The sequence below is a fragment of the Rhododendron vialii genome, chromosome 10a, assembly GCF_030253575.1.
Source record: "Rhododendron vialii isolate Sample 1 chromosome 10a, ASM3025357v1".
In the NCBI taxonomy this organism is placed as follows: Eukaryota; Viridiplantae; Streptophyta; class Magnoliopsida; order Ericales; family Ericaceae; genus Rhododendron; species Rhododendron vialii.
In genome coordinates this window covers 23457828-23472989 of record NC_080566.1, presented here as the reverse complement: position 1 = coordinate 23472989, position 15162 = coordinate 23457828, and positions in this window count along the sequence as shown.

Sequence of the window (15162 nt, the reverse complement as noted above, 5' to 3'; positions counted from 1 at the left end):
CAAACCCCATTCAAAAGGAGTCCTTCAGTTGCAAAAGGAATAAATATTCCACTCCATAGAGCAAAAAGACAATAAATAAAAGAAGAAAGAAGAACCAAGTGGTCTGTTTTAGTTACATACGCCTTTCTCTATAAAAATCAGGGACTTAAAATTGACCATACCACCCATGAGATTAGAAGTGTCAAATGGCTCAACACGATACGTTTAACTCTGTGCTAACCGTGCCGGTCCGTTTATAGTATTTACTCAAATCATGTCGTGCCGTGCTGTGCCGTTTGTCAATCATGTCGTGTCGTGCCGGCCCGTTTACTTAAATCGTGTTGTGTTGTTTGCCAATTGCGTCGTGTTATGCCGGCCCATTTTCTTAAATCGTGTCGTGCCGTGCCATTTTCAATCGTGTCAAGCTGTGCCGGCCTGTTTACTTATTGAATCCAAAATGAAAGTTGTAATAAAATGGTATTTTTTACCTTTGTATAAAATTGTATTTAATTTATGTGAATTTCTTCACCCCTATTGATTGGGGAAATTGTTGCCATAGTGTTTCAGACTAACTCTTTACTTTGACTATGTGGCTATGCCACGAATCATGTTTATGGCATGGGATATCATTTTGTAAGTTTTCAGAACTGCTTTTGTATTTTTTAAGAAAAATGGTTTTCGTTTCAGCGTGTCAAAATTTTAGAACTGCATTTGTTTTTTTTAAGAAAAATGGGTTTCGTTTCAGCGTGTCAATATTAGTATTGAGGTTGCATGATCGAATTCGAAATAGGTTGTATAAAGTTGTAGCCGAAATGAAATAAAGTTGTATTTGTATTAAAATGCTAGTTCCCTACAGGTAGGAGTTCTGAACAGGGCACCTCTTTCACAGCAGCTTCATGCATGGTTCATTCAATCTCTCTAGGGCTTCAACGATGCTTCCCGGGGTTCAACCATCGCTCTGATTAGACTCCTCGGGTCTCCGGTTGACATTGGAGTGAGTCCGTGGCATTAAATATGCCTTATTCTTGTAGAAAACCTGTAGACACCAAAAACGCACCTTTCGCGCAATATCATTTAAAAATCATAGAGTTATGCTCGCGAGTGTGGCAAAAATGAGCGAGATAAGCCCGAATATTCACACTTTTGGGGGCTTATCAAAAGGTAATTTCATATATTCATGAAATGGCTATGCTTGCCACTCTTCTCCTTTTTGCCCTTAAACCCAATACCAAGCTACATAAAATACCTCAACCTCTTGAATTCATCCTTGCCAAATTAAAAGGGCAAATTCATCTTTTCACAATATACCTCATTTTCTTCTTGACAAAGCAACATTTGTCATAAATTAAGGGGGAAAAAAAGTGAAGAAAGTACTTCAAAAGTCAAAAGTAAGCCATAAATTAAGGAAAAAAAGTGAAGGGAATACTTCAAAAGTCAAAACTAAGCCATAAATTAAGGGAAAAAAAAATACAAAATAAGGATAGTCACTCAATTTTCCTAAACAGGATAAGTCCAAAATACCCTCAAAATTTCAATACGATCCCTTTAAAAACTACAAGGGCAAATTCGCTGATGTGGCTGTGCCAAACACAATTCCCTCTTTTGCCCTCCAACAAAATACCAAACTACAAAAATACCTCTTTCATCATAAATAAAGGAGGGCATTTATGTCAAATCACATTATGGCTATGCTTGGTGTAACCACTCTCCTAACAAACTACATGGGCAAATCAGTCATTTCACCAAGTGGCTTGGCTTGCCATCCTACATTCTTTTATTACAAGCGAATTGATTGATAAAGTCAAATACCAAAACCTCCCAAACACTAACATTTGTAAGGGCAAAACGAAAAGAAAAGGTTTGGAGGGCAATAATGTAATTTCATACCATGCCTTGGCTTACCATGATAGGTTCTTCTATTACAAGTGTATTGATTATTGCATGGATTTATCATACCAAACTAAAAACTAGATTCAATTCAAGAAATTCATAAAAATCCATTCGATGAAAAAAATTCATATACAAAATGAAGTAAAATTGAACAATTAAAACAACAACGTATTACAAATGGTCCTAACTACCCCTAATTAAAAAGAAATTCTTGGTCTTCACTCTTCCATCCTTTGCTGCTTCTTCCTGTGCGACTCAGTGGTGGAGTGCTTGGATACTTAGATATGTGTCGAACACTTCTTAACATTTGGCTAATTGGCTCAGATAATTTGCAAGTTTATAGACCACTTTTTGAAGGAGTAGTAGGCTGCGACAATAGTTACCAATTTGACCTTCAAATGTTGCCTCGCCTAAGTCCAACACATCTTATAAAAATTTATCATCATAGCCAAATAAATCATAGCCAAATAAAATTTATCATCATAGCTGATTGGAACTTACACACACACACACACCTGCACTTTTTTAAACTAAAAACCTCCAGTCTTTGAACCAACAACCAACTAAAAACCGCACATTTTGAAACTAGCAAAAAATTGCCCCAAAAACACAAACCAAACCTGCCAAACTAGTTGAAAACTGCCCAAAACACAACCAGAATTGGAAAGGGCCCGATTGGAACACACACACACCCATAACTCCGCTAAAAACTGCAGTTTTGCAAACACCCAGCTGCAGTACCAGAAGAAGTAGCAGACACACACACACACGCACCTACACTTCACACACACACATATGCACTTCACAGTAAAAGTGCAGATTTCTCTCAAATACACACAGCCCAGTTTTTCCTCACAAATTCCAAATGCATAAAGTCTAGATTACTCTCAAATACACACACACATCTTGCTTAATCCAATAAACACACACACACACACACACACACTAAAACTTACATTGAAAGACACCCACACCCACACACATACACAGAGTTGTTCAAACAGCAGCAGCAGCACACAAAGTCATTTCTGCTCAGTCCAATAATAGATGAAAACTTGAAGTATAACCCGCCACAGTTGTAACTCAGATCTACATCACCAGCCACCAAATCTACATCACCCATATTATCTCATTCATAGTCCATTTGGCTCAGATTATATCATCATAGTCACACTAAACACCAATTAGGCTAAGATTATATCATCATCGCACACACTCAGATATACAAAGAAAAGCACCTAGATGCGGCAAGCAACATTAAATTGCCATTTAAAGCCTTCATAAGTTACCAACAGCAGCACCCCTAATTAGTATCTATATCTGAGTCTGAAAAATAATCTCTGAATTCATCTCTAGGATGGCATTTTTGAATTCCAAGACGTGCATCCTCCCAATCTCTTAAGCATAACGACAGTCCAAAATGTCGGAAGCTAGTCTGCTCCTCCTCTCATCCAACACTTTATTACATGCACTAAAAGCAGATTCGGAAGCCACTGAAGACACAGGACGTGTTAGTACATCACGTGCCATGATAGAAAGAAAGGAAAATGTCCTTTCATTTTTTTCCCACCAAAGCTAAGATATCAAAGGTTTGTATGTCATCATTGGTAAGGAAATTAATCTCTAAATATTTACTAAGTTCAGAGCATGAAGAAGTTTCACTTCTACCTAATCCTGAAATCAGAAACCAAGATGAGTCATTGTTACTTGTAGAAGATGGGTCATTGTTACTTGAAGAAGATGGAGCAGCAGCAGTAGTAGTGCATGCAAATTTAGACTCATATGGAGCATATACAGAATTCATTTTTGCAGTCACAATAGAAGTAGAAGGTAATGTAATCCCTAAATTCTCACCAATCCGTTTTAAGAGCAATTCAACACCCCTTAACTTAATCCTTGGGTCCATTACAGAAACTACAATAAATATTGTTGGCATGACCTCGAAATATTTTTTGAATTTTTCTTCCATAACATTACAAGCAGCTACAAAATTTGGTTTTGTTCTATAACTAAAAAGAATGGGACTAATATTATGCAAGTATTTAAGCACAAGACAAGTAGTAGGATAACGAACACCTGAGCAAGCTACAGTAGCAGCATAAAATATTTTCAAAAACTTCATAAACTCAAATGCAATTTTTCAATTAGCTAGATTTAACCCACCTTCAACATAAGTATCCTTGGAATTAATATAAGCAGAAATTACTTCATGGTGATTCCTACAAGAATTTAACATAAGAAATGTCGAATTCCAACGATTTTTAACATCAGTTTTAATGCTTTTGGGTTTAACATTGAAACTTGCACACAATCCATCAAATTCTTGTTGCCTAGCTGGAGAAGTAGCAATAAAAAGAATAGTTTCTCTAATTTTTTCTAGTTGTGGTGTTATATGTTTCAAACCATCTCGCACAACTAAGTTAATGATATGGCATACACATTGCATATGAAAAAATTGTCCAGCTTGACGAGTAGTCAAATTTCCCCTAAACAAAGCAATTGCACTGGTATTAGCAGTATGGTTATCAAAAGTAACACTGAAAACTTTATCAACAATTTCAAACTCCCTAAAAACACCCATTATATATTGAAAAATGTGCACAGCATTATGAGGATACTCCATTAAACGGAAAGCAATCATTTTTTATGCAAAATCCAATTGGAGTCTATGTAATGAACTGTCACAGAAATATAGCCAAGATTATTTCGACCACTCCATAAATAAGAAGTAAAAGAGATTTGTACGACCAAGTTCCGTAATTTCACTTATCAAATTTTTTCTAACTTCAATAAAAGCTTTCAAAGAATCACTTTTGGTTGTATTTCTAGAAACTTTCGAAAAAAGAGGATTAAGATAATTTTTGACAAAATATTTAAATCTAATATATCACCAAAAGTAAGTGATTGTTCTGGTGCAATTACGTAATGGGCCAATCCCTCTCTCATACTAGATTGAGAATATACGAAATTCAACGTACCACCTATGTATCAGTACCACCAGATTCACCACTGACTTGGCCAACTACGGTATGTTTAAATTTATTATTTTTGACCTTTAAATGTCGTTGAAGATGCCCTACGCCGCCATTTACTAGAGCAGCTATAATTATTTGGACAATAATTACATACAACAGCTCTATCTCTTATATCCATTCCCTGTTCACCTTTAAAGTGCTCAACTATGGTTAAATGATTCCATACCCAGGAGCGATGCCTTTTTGCACCAGAATGGGCCGAATGGCTACGGCCTGTAGGAGTAGAACCTGTTGCAATGTTTGAAGTAGCTTCACCTACAGACTCCATTCCCAGTGGTAAAGTTGGTCCATCATCATCCGAGTCAGGGTGTAAACCCTCATTGCCAAAATTAATATTATTAGGATCCATCTCCTATAAAAAAAAATTGAAAACAAAACAGAGAAAATTAGTACACTAGAATATTAGTACAAAATATCAGATCTGGCCATTTCTGGGAGAGTGAAAATTAGTACAAAATTAGTACTAAATATACGAAAGTAACAAAATCATCAGATCTGGCCATTTCTAGAATATTAGTACAAAACTAAATGGTTGAATGAGTTATAAAAATAAGTGCGTGCAACTCATATTTATCTCTATTTTAGTACCAATTTCTAGAAAAACCATTTGGCGGCCAATCGGGTAGATATCCAAGCTAGAAAAAGACCGTCGCCCATTTTTGCTAACCCTTTCTTTGTAACCAAGGTCATTAGAAGCTGAAAAAGTCCTTCGTTGATCTTTTGTGCGCCTGGATTTCTTTATGATTGACTGTCTGATATTTGCATAGTTAGTTGCATGGCATGTTTTCCTTTCGTTATCCAAATTTCATCTGCTAGTTTTCAGTTCTGTTGATAAAGTGTCTTCTTTGTTTGAGGCATAGTAGTTCTTTTTCACTGTTGCCTGTTTATCAAGCACTTTTTTGTGGGATATGGTTTTAGTTTGAATTCGCAGGTTTTCTGTCCCGTATCCTCCCTTTGTTCGAGGACACAAACTTTATTTAGCTTGCTCTTAACTTGCTTGATACTTAGCCTGTTTAGTTGGATGCTAAAATTGTGACTTGAAGAAATGAAATAAAAAGCCAGATTGTGGAACTCTTGCTAGTTGGTAGTGTTGAGCATGTTTTGAGTTATGATAGCAGAAGGATTGCATAGTTTTTAATTTTCAAATTTTTTGCATTGTGTTTGCTAGGGACTAGCAAAGTTCAAGTTGGGGGGTGTGATAAGCACCCGATATTACCATTGAGGGGTTGCTAAGTCTCTAGTTTAGTTTAGTTTCGTTGTTAATTTAGTCATTTTGACTTACTTTTGCATGTAGGGTTTGCTAGTTCTGTTTTGTAGGAAAATCACTCAATAAAGAAGTTTTAGGCCTAAAGCGTATCATAGACTTTCAAGGGCTCAAAGATGATCATGAACAAAGAGTTAGAGACCCGAAGGTGACCCGATGGCACGAAGATAAAGACAAGGATCGAAGAGGCAGAGCTGCTCCATAAGAGCTCGATACCGATACCCTACAATATTTTCTATCGGTACCGACCGGCCTTCACACCAGCCTTAGTGAGCCCGGTACCGGTACCATATCTTTCCTTCTATAGGTACTGAGCAGCCTAGCACAGCAGCTTAAGGTGTTTGCTATCGGTACCGAGGGCTTCAGAGGGAGATCTTTGGAGCATCTTTGGAATATTCCGTGCGCAAATCTTGGATAATATAAAAGGGCGTGATGTCACCTTGTACCAATAGATTGGATGGCATATTTTCTAGATCTAGGATAGATTTTGAATCACTTTTTGAATTGTTCTAGGTGTTCTTCATTTTCTAGCACTTAATATTTAATTTTCTGCTTTAAGTAATTTGTTTTTGCTATTTTTGTCTTCATTAAAGTTATAGACAATCCTCCGATCTATCGTTTAATCTAGTTTTCTTCAAGTGTTATTATTTCAAATATGCTAGCTAGATTTTTGCTTGCTCTTATCTTTTTAGATATGTGTGAGTAGTTTTCCAAGGTTAGGTCATGGGGTGACTCATGGCTTGAGTAAAAAATTGCATTTTTCACCAATAAAGTTTGAATCTTTGGTTCGAAAATCGATGTGTAGTTCGGATTTATTTGTCAAATTGCTAAGTTGTTAACCTCTTTGATCATGTGTAAGCAAGAGCATCGCCTACTTGCCACACATGATGCTTAGAGCTCTATCGCTCGAGGTGTTTGCTAAATAAATTCTAGAGCTAGCTTGGTAATCAAACCATTTTATTTTCTGGGTTAAGAACCTTAGTTAAGTATCTTAAATTGTATAATTGAGTGAAAAATGTAGTTTTACTTGAGTCATGGGTGTTAGTAATTCCTAGACCTAACCTACTTTTTATCCTAGTTAATTCATTTTTAATTAGCCTTTTTACTTTCTACAACATACGTAAAACAAAGTTGGCTGCCTAAAAGCCGAAAACCCTTACTTACATCTATAATGCCATCCAAGCCGTATTAACTATTCCTTTAGGTGCGATCCTGGTCTTTCGGATTATTATGCTTCAAATGACGTATTAAGCCCTACGCTTGGGGCATTACTACAAGCATGTTTAAAACCAGTTTATTACTTTCCTATGCCAGATCTATTAGTTGTCTTTCAATATGCATTTCTGTTTCAATGGAATACCCCTGGGGTCTTTCTGGACATGTCCCAGGGCCTACGACATGCAAAACCAAACACTGATAGGATGGCTCAAACTAGAGCGCGCACTGGTTCATCTTTGACCAGTGAGTGGCCTTTGCATGGGTAGCTTGGCCTTAAGCCTTGTCCCCACACTGTTTATGGGGTGTACTATTCTTTTGGTGGCTTCCATGCAAATTAAATTGTCTGTAACTATATATTTAGCTGCCATATGAATTGCTTGGTTTGTTCTGGGTGTGCACTAATCCTTCCAGAGCCTAGAGGGATGAAAGTAAGTTGTGGGTTTAAACCCATTGGCGCGTGCAAGTTAGGGTGTAGCGCGCGCAGGTCTGGTCAGCATGTAGTGGCTTGATCAGTGCATGCTGGTTTCTTCCTGTGCATGACACTCCAAAACAGTGGCCTCCAATCTGTTTAAATCCCATAGGAATCTGCTTTAATCCTATTCTAACTATTTCAATAAAACGAGAATGTCATTTATCACATCCTGCAAACATCTTATAGTTTTAATCCCCTTAAACTGTTCCCTGCTCTAACTAGCTAAAAACTGATTAATGAAATAGAATTGCAAACATTTTACAAATGTCCGAATAGAGACCGATCTTTGGATTGGGCGAGAGGGGTGCCTTAAAAACCTTCCTATCTCATAACCTGGCTCCCGAACCTAAGATATTCTGGTGATGACAGACTAGAAATAAGCCTTTTTTCAAATCAAACACGTAGCATTACGTTTCAAGTTTGGTTCCTTGGGTGGGGGACCTTCAAACCCAAATGACGACTCTGAATTGAGCGTTTCGCCATGCTCTTTCAAAAGGCGGGCACCCATCGATTTTTGGGGCGTGTGCCCACATCGGAACATGCTTTCTCACTGCCATATGAGTTGATTCAATGGCTGTACATTACTATATGATTTGCTTATTATTTCTGTACCTTCGTATCAACTTTAAAGTTTCGGTTATGCTATGATTGATAAAGATTTAGCTTAGATCACTGGGTTGGTATACGTTAGTATTCATCTAGAAGATGCTAGATAAATGGATGAACCGAAAAGTTATAGTCTAGTAGGAGGATGGGTGCAAACAAGGGCCCAGTCCTGTAGTAAGATTGGTGCGAATAGGGGCCCAGTCTTGCAAGAGGATGGGTGCGAACAGAGGCCTAGTCCTGTAGGAGGATGGGTGCAAATAGGGGTCCAGTCTTGTAACGGCTAGTTAAATGGTAACGGCTAGTTAGCAATGAGAAACTCAAATATCGATGTCTGGACTCTAGGGTTTCGTTTGAGAGAGAGAGAGAGAGAGAGAGAGAGAGAGAGAGAGAGAGAGAGAGAGAGAGAGAGAGAGAGTAAATCGCAGCTGCTAAGGCCTGCTGATCTCATCTCTCTTTCTATATATACTTGGCCAAGTTGTGATCATGTGCATAAGTAACACCTCAATCTATATGCACCAAAAAACGGAAAATTCTCATAAAGTCCTATAATGCATCACTCGAGGGCCGCCCGAGCTATTTTTTGAAAATCAGAACCGTTTATCTTTTATGTGGGAAAGATTATATCATTCGTGCCAAAAATTAAGTAAATTGGTTATCGTTATATAGTTGATTGTTTATAACGTTCATTTTCCTATTGACGAATCTACGTCCCAATGAAGGGGCTTCGAAAACCCGATAGAACAAAATTTTTGTGAGAGTGATTAAAACACCAAGAACAACAAAATGAACGGTATGGATTGTCATAATGGTGTCGCAATCCCGTGGCTAGCGTACATTAGACTATAGTAAAATACCTTGGTTTAGAACCAAGTAAGTTCAATGTATAGATTTGAAAGGTAGCTACAGAATCATTTTTTCGCTTGTTCGATCCAAACCGTTATTTAACGTCTTATCAAATTTATCATTCTCCCTTGAATAGGTGATAATCAGATGTTGGAAATCACATGATCGGAACACATTCAGTGCTTCTACAGGCATTAAAGTCTTATAATACACCACTTGAGGGCCGCCTAAGCTATTTTTTAAAAATCAGAACCGTCTAACTTTTTATGTGGGAGTGATTAGATCATTCATGCCAAGAATGAAGTAAATTGCCCTTCATTACATACTTGATCGGACATAAAATAATAATAATAAAACTATTTTAACAATGAATCTACGTCTCGATGAAAGGCTTTCAAAATCTGATAGATCAAAATATTGCGAGAATGATACAAACACTAAGAAAAATAAAATGAACAGTATTGATTGTCGTGATTATGTTGCAATTGTGTGGCTACCATACAAGGGGCCAATTTTTATACAATAGAACTATATAATATATATTAGTTATTCCATTAAAAATCACAAGATGACTTGTGGCTTGGTGGTTTGGTTGTGTGCATAGTGTTTGGGGCGCTTGGGTTCGAATCCCAGTTGAGCCCCTTTCTAAAAGTTTGTTCTGAAATTTTTTCTTATTTCTTATTTGAAACTTATTTGTTTTCTTATTTCTTGTTTGGAACTTATTTTTTATTATTTCTTGTTAGATGTAGGGGTAGATAATGTTTTGATGAATTTTTTATTTTACTTGTTATCTTGTAATGTCAAATTTACAAACCAAAGGTCCAAAGCCTATTCACTAACAAAAACAAAAACAAATAACCGAATAAAAATTAATTATTTTTTAAAGGTAAAAAATTGATTTTTTTTAAAACTTGATTTTTTTAAGATACAATTATTTTTATATTAAAAGTCTTAGTTGTTTACTTTTTTTTCCTGAGAAATGAAAAATGCGAAAAAAATATTGAATAAGGATAAAAAAAGCCATTTGGCTTATTTAATAATTTGTTTTTTGTTTTTCTGTGCCTTGTGTCGTGCCCTTTCGTGCCTGTGCCCGGCTAGAACCGTGTCGTGCCATGCCATTCCGGTCCACTTTCCGTGCCCATGCCTGTGTCGTGTCGTGCCATACTAGTCCTACTTCGTGCCATGCCGTGCCGCCCACTTCCGTGCTCCATGCCCACTAAGATCGTGCCGTGCAAGGCCAAGACCGCGCCTATCATGCCCTGAATTTTCAACATAATAATAATAGTGTTTCGAATAAAAATACTTCGCATCAATACAACATAATACCCCAAAATACTTCCCATAATTCATCCAAGAGAACAATTAAGTTTTAAAAGTTTACAATAATGGCACTCTGGCCCCATATTTCATAGTTAAGCAAAAGACAGCAAGTTTAGAGATTACATGATTTTCAAGTCAAAAGAATAGCTCAAAATTACAATTACATCTCCCAAAAGAATTTTACAAAGATGTCAAAGTAATTCTTCCATGTTAGCTTTCAAAATGATGAAGTCTTATGCACATCAAGCACTCCATATCAATGCCCTTGAGGTGTACCAGAAAAGAATAATAGGTTGAGCTACACTAGCCCAGTAGAGAAATCTTTGCTCAAACTATATGCATATGAGATGGTTTATGCACCGGAAAGAACAATGACAACAATAAGATTTCTCATATGAATAAAAGCAAGGAGGTATGACATGATAACCGACAACGTTCTCATACAAAAAGCTCAACAATCCCTAAGTTCTCCGATTTCATTATATCAAGTATCCTCGATTTTATTTCCAGGCATATGGGACCCTGTGCATCCCGTATTTGTTTCGGTATCACACCGTGCAGTAGATCTGTGGTTTTTTTGTGCACTTTCGAGCATTTGGGACCCCGTGCGTCCCATTTCCGGCATCCCACCTCATAGTGGTTCCATGGCTTTCTTCGTGTCATTCTATCATTCTAAATTGTGATTTTTCGTTCTACAAGCCTCAATACCATAAAGCACGACATATGACAAGTCCGTATCATTCATAAAACATGTCACAATGCTCACATAATAACCCGAATGCATAAGCAAAGGAACGAGTATCATATTCATTTAGTTTTACACCTTTCTTTGTTATAACGGGAGCCAAAAGAGTGGGGACGAACAACGAATCGTTGGAATGCGAGCAATCATGTTTAGAGGTGATTAGAATGTGATTGGAGAGTGTTAGAAGTGATCAGGGATCCATAAAATCGACGAATGATCAACAAAGTTCAAAACAATTTTCTGAGTCATTGGTACCAATACCTGAAAAAGTTGGTATTGGTACCAAACCAATCTAGTGAGCAATCAGAGTCAAGGTATCGGTATCTCAAAAAGTAGGTATCGGTACCAAAGGTACCTATACCTCAAAAAAGTGGTATCGGTACCACTGCGTTACAGTGGGCGATTTGAAGAAAAACCAAGAAAGAGCATAACTTCGAATCCAACCAAATAGAGCACAATTTTGGCACACATTCAACTCATAAACATGTAGAGAGCGTAAGAAATCCCAACCTCGATTTCCGAAGCTAAACCCAAAGAGATGGATTGAGCCCTAGAACTCTAAAATTGACGCCGAGCAAGAAAACTTCTCTCCGAGCTAAACCCAACAAGATAGGATCTCCAATACGCGTAGAGGTGAAAGATTGAAGGTTGTTTGGTGTGGGTTTTGAGTGATTAAGTGGGATTTTGGGTGTTGGAGGAAGAGAGAGAGAGAGTTGCCGAGAGGGAGAGAGATCGGGAGATTGGGAAAGGGTGAGGAGTGAAAAATACTCCTCTACACACACCCCATTCATATTTATACTATTTATACTCATACACATACACATCACACTAACACCCCTTCCACTTATAATTCTATCACATTAACCCAAAATCAATTAAACTCCACAAATTTCTTATTCTGGCATTTATAAAACCTTTAAACGATTTTTCGAAAATACGGGGCTCTACATTCTACCCTCCTTAAAAAAAATTTCGTCCTCAAAATTTGATAACCATTCTCAATCAAATTACACATCGCATAAACATGGCCAAGTTACAATAACAATCATTATTTAATAACGGTACTACTTAAAAGTTTAAACTTAGACTCTTACATTGATTTCTACGTCGAAAACAAGTGCGGTTACTTCTCCCTAACCTCATTTCTTGTTCCCAAGTCGATTCTTCCTTGCCTTGGTTACTCCACAAGACTCGCACTAACGGTATTGTCTTACCCCTTAACACTTGATCGCGCAAATCTAGGATACTTATCGGTTCCTCCCTATATGACGCATCGACTTCTAATTCAAGTTCTAACCACTCCAAGACATGAGACGGATCCGGTTCATATTTCCTCAATATGGACACGTGAAACACGTCGTGCACTCCCGAAAGTTTCGGCGGTAAGGCCAAGCGATAAGCCACTTCCCCAATCTTCTCAATGAGGTCAAATGGCCCTGTAACACCCCGTCCCACATTGAGAGTCTACATGGATGATCTTGGGCATATAACAAACCTTGTGGGCTACTACTAGTACCTTGGGCTTAAGCTTTTGGGCCATGTGGTTTGGCTTGTGGATCAAAATCAAGGTATTGGGCCAGTGGTCTACTTGGGGCATTACAGGTCGATATAACACGGTGAAAGTTTTCATTTCTTCCCAAAACGTGACAAACCTCGATGTGGCGATACCTTAAGAAATACGTGATCCCCCTCTTCAAATGATAACGGTCGGCGGCGACGATCAGCATAGTTCTTTTGCCTACTTTGTGCGGTCAACAATCTTTGACGAATCACCTTGACTTGTTCGATCATTCTCTCTTGAGCCTTTAAAAGGCGTTGGCGAATTGCTTTCATGCTCTCGGACGTCTCCTTAATCATATCTGGCCCTACTAATGTAGCCTCGCCTAACTCGGTCCAACACACGGGTGATCTACACGGCCTCTCATACAAAGCCTCATACGGTGCCATCTTGATACTCGATTGATAACTATTGTTGTACACGAACTCGACTAACGGCAAATGATCCTCCCAACTATCCCGAAAATCCATGACGTAAGCCCGAAGCATGTCCTCCAAAATCTGAATCGTTCGCTCGGATTGCCCGTCTGTTTGAGGATGATACGCGGTGCTAAACAAAAGATTGGTAACAAGAGCAGCCTGTAGGCTCTGCCAAAAGCACGCGGTAAACCTCGGATCTCGATCGGATACGATAGAAATAAGAATTCCATGGAGACGAATAATCTCTCGAATGTATAATCGGCTATGTGTGTCAATCGAATCGGTGACTTGAATAGGTAAGAAATGAGCGGTTTTGGTCAAAAGGTCCACAATCACCCATATAGCATCGTGTCCCCTCGACGACTTCGGTAAACCCGTAACAAAATCCATGGTCACGATCTCCCATTTCCACTCGGCCACTGGCAACAGTTGTAACTCTCCCGCAGGTCATTGATGTTCGGCTTTCACTTGTTGGTACGTGAGACACTTAGACACGAAAAATAATGACATCCCTCTTCATTCTAGACCACCAAAATTGTCTACGCAAGTCATGAAACATTTTCGTCCCTCCCGGATGAACGGCTAACGGAGAATGATGGAACTCTCGCAAAATTTCTTCCCGACAAGAAATGGGTACGAACAACTTTCCTTGGTAACGTAAGCCCCCATCGGTATGAATCATCCACCCTTCTTGAGCATTCCCACTAAGGAATTTGGTACGAAGTTCCTCCGCTTCCTTGTCATGTTGTTGTGCTTCAATGACTCGATTCGACAAAGAAGATTGAATAGTCAAATTGCATAAGGTAACCCCATCTCGGACTTCCTCAAAGTGCAACACGCAGAATCCCAGATCATTCATCATTTTCCATTCGTGAATCGCTAGACTCGCAAGGTGTGTCGATTTTCTACTCAATGCATCGGCCACTATATTCGCTTTCCCCGGGTGATATTGCAAATCAAAGTCATAGTCCTCTAAGTGTTTCATCCAACGTCATTATCGCAAGTTAAGCTCTTTTTGGGAGAATAGGTACTTAAGGCTCTTATGATTAGAAAAGGCCTCGAATCTTTCACCGTAAAAGTAATGACGCCAACTCTTCAACGCAAATACAATGGCCGCAAGTTCTAAGTCGTGCGTAGGATAATTCCGCTCGTGAGTTTTCAATTGCCATGACCCATACGCTACCACTTTTCCCAATTGCATCAAAGCGCACCCAAGCCTTTCTTTCGAAGCGTCACAATAAACGGAGTAGCAGACTCCACGTTCGGGCACAATCAAAACCGGCGCAGTAGTCAATTGTTTCTTCAACTCCTAAAAGCTGTCTCGAATGCGTCACTCCAGACAAAACGTGTCCCCTTCCGTGTCAACCTAGTCATAGGTGCCGTTAGACGCGAAAAGTCTTGGACGAAACGGCGATAATAACCTGCCAAACCCAAGAAACTACGAATCTCGAACACATTTTTCGGTCGCTACCAATTCATAACGGACTCTATCTTCCCCGGATCAACGGACAATCCACCGTTCGAAACCACGTGACCCAAGAATTTGACTTTGGACAACCAAAACTCGCATTTACTAAGCTTAGCGTACAAGCGGTGCTCTCTCAAGAGTTCAAGAATGATAATGAGATGAGATTGGTGTTCCTCCACCGAAGGTGAGTATATGAGAATGTTGTCTACAAAAACGAAAACGAAGCGATCAAGGTAGGCACGAAAAATACGATTCATTAAGTCCATGAAAGTAGCCGGCGCATTTGTCAACACAAAAGGCATAACTACAAACTCGTAATGACCATAACACGTACGAAAAACGGTT